The following is a 6763-nucleotide window of genomic DNA, read 5'->3' as shown; positions in this document are numbered from 1 at the left end:
CACGACGAATTTTCAGAACTAGATTAAACCTGCAGCATTCAGATGACAAAATAAAACATCGCCGGAACCCAGAAGCCCCTGTCATACTCCATCTGGTCACTCTCGTCCCCACAGGGTAACGGCCGTCCAGATCATCGTAATTAGTGTTGCATGCAGTCAAGCTTCGTCGAAATGGGATTATAGATCATTCCAGCTAGCTGTTGCGGCGTGAGAGAAGCCTGACCGCTCCCCGAGGTGGACGGGCCTGCAGGCCGTGTGCAGATGCTCCGGATGGATGACAGACCTCGCTGAGCCCAGCTTTGCACACGCCAAGCTCACAGCAACGACCCACAGCCCCGCCAACCCAGACTCAGCTCATAGCAGCCTCTGACTCTTCCCGGGGAAACCAGCCGTCCTTACCCTGCTTGTCCCAGATCCTGACCCTCTGTTTCGCGAGCATGCACAGATCGTGGGTCGTGCCGCTGAGCTGGGGTGTTTTGTTACGCAGCCGTGGATGACTGGGTCCCAGCACCCCGGTGAACAGAGAAGATGCTGCTTGCTTTTCGTGGCCCAGCCTCGAAAGTCGTGAGTGTCAACTCTGCCCTCCCTGTCAATGGACACAGTGTCTCGTCCGTGGAGATTCAAGGGGAGGGGCATGGACCCCGCCCTGTGCGGCGGATGAGCGTCAGCGAAGTGTGGCCACCACCCACCACGTGTATGCATTTTGCATCTGGCTTCTTCACTCAACATCCTGTTTGTAAAATCCACCGAGGTGGTGATGGGACGTTATACTTGGCTTCTTCTCTTCACCACAGGATCCTCCATTGCCGGTGTGTGACACCGTTTGCCTACTGCCAGCGGGTATTCGGGTTGTTTCCAGGTGTGGGCACGTTGAAGAGGGCGGCTGTGCGGGGCCCCGGCCACATGTCGGAGGGAGCGTGTGCACACCCTTCTGTTGGCTGAACACCCAAGGAGAGAGTCACTGAACCACACGAGGGGCACCCATCAGCTCTCACAGGTGACACAGAACGGTTTTGCAAGGCGGTTGTACCCAGTTATGTCCGACCCGTCCCTGGTGAGAGCCCCGGCCCTTCAGGGCCCCTTGCAGTGGTCGGGCCTCCCACCCACCCATCCACCGTCTCGCATGTGTTGACGCCCCAAAGCGTTTCCATGCGCATCTCCTGCCGACCACTGGCCTTGCACGCTTCCTCATCTTCGGTGTCAGTTTGGATACTTTTTGTAAAGCCCCCTGCCAAGTTTCTGGCCCATTTTTACAATTGGGCTGCAATCAATTTTCCTTATTGATTGGAAGGAGTTGATATATTCTAAGCACGATCCTTTCTCTCATGTTCTATGTACTGGGAATCCCTGCGCCTACAGGCAGCTTGCCTTTCCACTTTCTTAATGGAGCCTTTTAACGATGAAAATGTTTTATTCAAATATAACCGAACGGATCAAGTCTTTCCTCCATGGTGAGTACCTAACGCTCCGTGTTCCGGACGTACTCGCCCGTACTCACCTGCCGCGGGGTCCAGCACATTTTCCCCGAGCTTATCCTTCTAAAAGCTTTCTCCCCTTCTCGTTCACACTTAAATAACTTCCTGATCCATTTAAGGGCTTATTTTTTGGAAGGGAGCATACGGGGCGGGAGTCAAGATCCCGTTTTCCCGCCAGCGATCTCCCGATACTGACACATCCTTGTTTCCTAGGACAGCACAGCGTCACCTTTGCTGTGAACCCGATGGGTGGCGCGTCCAGCTCGGCTTCCAGGCTCTGCGGCTCCTCCGTCCTTACCCGGCCCCGTGCGGTTGGAATAACAATTGCCTTACGCTGTGTCTTAGCATTTGGTGGTTTAAAATGCCCCAGACTTTTAGAAAATATATATCTTTATTTTCTTCATTATACTGTCTTCCTTCTTTGCATTTCGGTGTGAGCTTCAGAATCAGATGATGACGTCTCCCAGAGAGTCTGCAGGCACCGTCGGTGCGAGTGCGCTCCGTGCACCGTGGGAAGTGCGAGGCCGCGGATGGCAGGCACAAGCCTTCGGGTCGTGCACGGCACCTCTGCCCCTTGTCTCCCCTGCTCCAATACGCTCCCCGCTTAAAATTTCAATATCGTCTGAAGACACAGAGACCTCGTAGGCACATTTGTGCAAGACTGAGCGCCAGTCCCTTCTGATGTGTGTGTGGTTTCCCTCTGGTTCGGGGGAGGAATTTCCCAACGAAGCAAAGAATACAATCCTTGGCCTTTAGCTTTCACTGATAATTTCCCAAAAGCTGTTTTCTTAGCAACCAACACTTTTCATATTTTTTCTACATAAATATGGACATTATGAAGTAGTCTGGACTCTTTCTGCAATAAGTATCACGTTTTAAATAATGGATGGCCTCCAAGTGCCCACTGGGAGCAGAGCCGTGGAGAACGCGACTGGAAATGCCATGAGGGACCGTGAGGTGTGTCCTCCTCTTCTGCATCCTCCCCTCCGACGGGGGTGATGCACACTCAAAGCCTACGTAGATGTGCACATGCGTGTGCTGCCACAAGCACACATTAGACGCTCCTGCCTCCAACCGCACACACGACCCAGACCTTCACACATACACTCACGTACATGCTTGCACGTTCACTCGACTCGCGCCAGACCTTCACTCACACACACCCAGGCACTTGATCACACTCGCTTGCACACACTCACGTATGCTCATGCGCTCACACACACACGGCGCCAGCGTACAGAGTGACTGGGGCCCGTGCAGTGGCGGTGGAGGGCCCTGAGTGTCGCGGACTGGCTGGCTTGTCAGCCCAGCTGCCGTGGACCCTCGGGATGACCCTCTGAGGTCTCCATGCTGGGGCATCACTGGTCAGTGTCAAGTGCACCCCAATATCTGCAGCACCTCCTCTGCAGGCAGCTGTGTGGCCTGAGGCTGAGCGTGGGGCCCCCAAACCACCCTGGGGCTCTCCCTGCGCCGACTCATCACCAGATGGCTAGGGAGTGTCCTGACCTCTCTGACCCCAGACTCCTCACCAGTTAATGGGTCTCTCGCGGGATCCACCTAGAAATCAAAGTCAGGTCGACACGGCACCAGCATTTTGTCATCTGGGAACCGGGTTGGGGTCCCCTTGAAGAGCACATCAACAGGAAGACGACGGGGGAGGTTAAACAAAAGCATAAGGTCCTTTCACCACGAGGTGCAACATCCACCAGCACCCCTGGGCCCCCGCGGGCCCTCCCACCTTCCCTCACCTCAGCCACGTGGACGGGGTCCACCCAGACGGCACCGCCGGCGGGACCCCGCGTTGGAAGAGGCGTGTCGTCTTGGGCGCCACCAGAACGAATGGAGTCTGAGCATTTGCTAGAACACTTCGGATGCCCCTGACCACCGAATTTTGCTGGAGCAAACGCCAGAACTGTGGTTTCTCTCTGAGGCTGTGGCTCTCTCCAGGCAGAGCTAAACAACGCAGCCGGCTCTGTCCCAGAGCCTCTGTGCACATCTCATCTCTCTGCCGCAGCGAGAGCGACACACATCTGAGCTGCGGAGACTGGTTTATATGTTTATGTGCTCGCTGCCAGCACATCTAAATTAAGCCCATCTGTCATTCTGACTCTCCAAACTGGAGCTCACACTGTCGTCATCCTGAAACGCTGGTGCCTGACTTGGTGCCGGCTAGCGGCAAAGGGAATTTTAGGTTCTACTCTCATAATGTGTCATTTTTTTGTCTGTTTTTTAAAATGCATCTCAATTAAAAACGGTTCTCCTGTCACCAGCGTAACCCCCAAGGAAATGATGTGCACAGTAACGTGTCTCGGAAGAATGATGCCTGGACGTCGGGGCTGCAGGAGGGCCCTGGGGGTGATCCGGGCCAGGGGTGTGGCAGGTGGGGGCGTCTGGGACCCCACAGACCAGGTGGGGGTGGAGCTGTCACCGGGCCCTCCTCGCTCCCAGCACAGAGATTCGGGAGCGCGGCCCCCGGAGCCGCCGCTGTGCAAAGTGCCTGGGCTAATCACACCTGGCACCAATCAGGCTTGAGGACCGCAGGCAGGGCTTTCTGGTCCCCCTGTGCCTGCACGGGGCCTGGGTCACAGCACGCGATGGCTAAGGAGAGGCAGGGACTTCTGAATCACCAACAGTCAGACCATGTCTGCCACGGCTGTGACATGCTCCAGAGCAAAAAGTCCCAACAACAAACAGCAGCAGATTCCCATCCCATTGCTTGTCTGAGCACCACCTGCAAGACATTTGGGGTCACATCCCGTTCCCATAAGTGCTGAGCCTAACAGCCTGCGGCCACCTGCAACATAGAGCTTCTGTTAACAGGAAATGCTTCTGGAAATGACACATGCCAGCCTTGTGCCCCTCAACCCTCTCCACCTTTCCTACACGGCGACCGCAGGGTCCCCCCAGAGCTGTTCTGAAGGCACTAAGCATGCAGAGGCCAGCCGACGCTGTGTGCTCGGTACACAGTAGCCACCGCCACGGTGATGGGGATGTTGTGACATGCCGCTGGCGTTTGGGAACTGAGCATGTGTGATGGGCAGGACTACAAGCAGAGGGGGTGGCCTCAGGCCAGCTCCATCCGCCCGTGCCAGGGGCCGCCTCCGCAGGTGCCACCGGTGTGGGCTCCGGCGCCAACCTCCAGCCCTGGGAGCTGGCTGCAGGGGGGCAGTGCATGGCCCCTGTGGTGACACTGAGTGAGCCACCGCAAGCAGGAAGTCACCCCAGTGCCCAGGGGCACCAGCCCCTGCTGCCCCGAGAGAGGGCAGAGGCGTCCCAGCAGGATCAGCCACCGAGGCAGACAAAGCTGCAAAGACCAGAAGCTCTCATCAAGCTTCTGTGAGGCATAAATGACGTTTTTGAATACAAATGATAAAAGACTTTAGAAAACATTATTAGTGGCTTCGTCTTGGCTGGCGTGGATGTAAACTCCCCTTTGATTTTTATAACATTTCCCTTCCCTAAACAATAAGCGATGAACTGATACTATCATTTACATGCAAATTAATGTGAAAACAATATCTATGACTTTTCATTTCTTGCTATTTAAAGTTTTTTTTAAGAAAATTGAGACTGATGACCCAAGTCAGCTCATTTGATTTCTTAGAAAACACAGACCTAAGAAGAAAAGTAAAGGGAAATTATCCTCTCCCCAGTACCAACATTGAGATGTGACTCTCTAAATGCAAAGATAAATATGAAAGACAGTTAATTAATGGACAAGCAGAGGTAATTACAACGCTCGTGATCACTGAAGGCTACACATCGACGCGGAGTCCGTGCAGGAGTCGGGCCACGTGACGACACTGCGCAGCCCATCGGAACCCGGTTTGCATTGATTAAATATGCCCTTGAAATGGACTATTGATCATTTTTAATTTTGGGATGGAGCCCAATTTATATTCCTCAGGACTTGGACTAAATCTTATAGCGTGAGCAATTTCTAGCAAACTCTTCTTATCTTTTATTGGCATCGCCACATCCCATCAGTGTGGAGCTGGGTGGTGGGGAAGCGTCTGCAGGATCCGGGTGCAAGCCGCCGTGTGTGGTGTAGGGGCCAGTGTGCTTGTGGTCCCAGGAGATGATGAAGAAGGAACGTGTGATTCTATAGCTTCTCTTCACCTGGAGACCGGTCAAGTTACCTGTTCGAGTGTCTCCAAAATTTCATTTTTGGATGGGGCAGGAAGTAGAACTCGGACTCCCGGACACTAAAAGTCTCGGGCATCCTCACCCAGCCCCATTCGATGTGTGGTGTCTGTCCACTCTCTCGTCGGTGTTCGCATCACGTTTCCTCTCTGGAAGCCTTCTTTCCTCGGATGGGACACATCCGCAATCCCATGACCTGCCCTTCAGCGTCTGGAGGCAGGTGGAATGTCTTGCCGCCAACACTGGCACGAGGTCTGGGTTGTGGGATCTGAGAGGCATCGTGCAGTGAGCTCTCCCAGGCCCCCGAAGGAAGAACAGCCAAGAGACTTTGGTGCAGGAGCGGCAGTAGAGGCATCTGAGAATAAAAGCCGTATGCGTGGTTGGTGATGACGCAGATAGGCTTATTGCTCCATTCAGTGGCACCTGTCTTAGTGTGACTGATGCACGGACAGGATTTTTAAATAAAACTCTCACGTCCACAGAATATTTGCCTAATTTCAATGGTTAACCTCTCAATTTCCTAATGCGGCAGAGTTCTGTTGCTGGTCTGCGTCACTCAAGGAAACCTAATTCGGTTCAGGCTTAGCTGGACTACATTGGAGGGAAGCCTTGCATCCCAGAACCCATTAATGGAACCCATTAATGACACTTCAGATATTTAACCAAGGCCACCCCTAACCTGTGGCCGTTGGCTTGTGGGAACAGTCTTGCATGACCCAAGAGGAGAGAAGCCCCCCGTGACACTGGATGCACCACCCAGGCACACACCTGTCAGTGGTCACGACGATCATAGGGACGTGGGATTGTGGCCAGGAGTCCTGGCTCGTGGAGGAGAATTCTCAAATGACTGAGTCTGTTTTCCCACATCAAGTCCAGCAGGGCTTAGCCATGAAACACGGGCGACGAGATCAGCGGTTTGCAAGCATTTCTTATAGAAGAACCAGTGAAAGATAAAACCTCCCGTGGAACCCCCGTGGGCAAGATGGGCAGGGGTGGAGGGCAGCTCTGAGAAAGTTAAGGTCAGCAAGGGCATCGCTGGGCAGGTGGGACACAGGGTCAAGGGCGTGGGAGGGCCCACGGGACCCAACAGGACAAAACCCACAGACGGCCCTTAAAGGTTCCCGACTCCAGAAACAGCCCGACGC

This window comes from Canis lupus, chromosome 28 (genome assembly GCF_003254725.2).
Source record: "Canis lupus dingo isolate Sandy chromosome 28, ASM325472v2, whole genome shotgun sequence".
NCBI classification, from domain to species: Eukaryota; Metazoa; Chordata; class Mammalia; order Carnivora; family Canidae; genus Canis; species Canis lupus.
Note: the sequence above shows the minus strand (reverse complement) of the source record.